Here is a 1,399-nt window from a genome sequence, read left to right as displayed (position 1 = left end):
AATATTGTTTTTCTTCCAAATTTTTGGTCTTTTTTTGTTTATGGCGTGGAAAATAAAAAGCGCACAGGTGATGACATCCCACCGACAGAAAGCTCTATTTGTGTGAAGAAAGGACGGATATTTAGTTTGGGTGCAGCGTTGCACGACCGCGCAATTGTCAGTTACAGAAAGAGGCGTGGCCATGAAGGGGTGTACATCCTGCGTAGGGGGAGGGGATAAGGACACAAATTGGCGCTTTATTCTCATGGAGATCACATGGTTATTACTAGGAGGAGACGGAAACATTTGCTGGGTATTGGAGCTTTTGTGAGATGGATGGATTGGATGGCGACTGATTTGTATGGAGACATAATATAGAGCGGGAGGAATCCATGGTGTATTGTCACATGTATGAATGCAGGATTGGGGTACTATCCGTGTATTAGGGGGACCAATGACACCTTGGCTAGTATTGTAGATGAATCTGGGGGCGTCGGGGCAATCTTCTTATGTTTATGGCCCTTTAGGGCAGATGTGATTTCTATGTATTTTATGGGAGATTTTCTCTGTATATTGGGAGTTTCCATCTTGTTGTATCATGAATGTAGTATGGAAGATGAGTCCTATGTACTAGGAATGGTCATTGGAAGGACAGAATAGGAGCCACATGATTGGCTGGCCAACCCCGTGACAGTATAGACTAGTGGGTGACATTGATTGAGATCTGCCCGCTGTGTGTATACAATCACCCGGCTAATGTCTAATATCAGGGGACAAAATGAGCCAGCATTCATATCAGACTAAGGGAAAATGGCCGCCGGAGGAGGGACAGGCGGGCTACAACAAAATGGAGGGAGATCTAATCCACTGTAATGTGATAACTGTACTAACATTGTATTAGACTAAGGGAAAATGGCCGCCGGAGGAGGGACAGGCGGGCTACAAAAAAATGGAGGAGGGAGATCTAATGCACTGCAATGTGATGTGTATAACTAAGATAACATTGATATCAGACTAAGGGAAAATGGCCGCCAGAGGAGGGACAGGTGGGCTACAACAAAATGGAGGAGGGAGATCTAATCCACTGCACTGTAATGTGATAACTGCGAGAACATTGATATCAGACTAAGGGAAAATGGCCACCGGAGTAGGGACAGGCGAGCTACAACAAAATGGAGGGAGATCTAATCCACTGTAATGTGATAACTGTGATAATAGAAGTTTACGAGCCGCCATTCTCTTTGGTTTTTCAGTTTTTTTTCTCTGTTGTTTTATGCTATTCAGCTTTTTTTGGACCAGCACCATCTAGTGTCTGCTCTCCATACTGCACCCTCTGTATAAATCTGTCTGGAGTCACTTCCTATTTGTGTTACTTCCTGTCTGTGTCACTTCCTGTCCCGGGAACACTTTCCTCCCATCA

The sequence above is a fragment of the Staurois parvus genome, unplaced genomic scaffold, assembly GCF_062004578.1.
Source record: "Staurois parvus isolate SC_StPar_1 unplaced genomic scaffold, SC_StPar_1.0 ptg001688l, whole genome shotgun sequence".
Classification (NCBI taxonomy): Eukaryota; Metazoa; Chordata; class Amphibia; order Anura; family Ranidae; genus Staurois; species Staurois parvus.
This window is presented reverse-complemented; position numbering follows the sequence as displayed.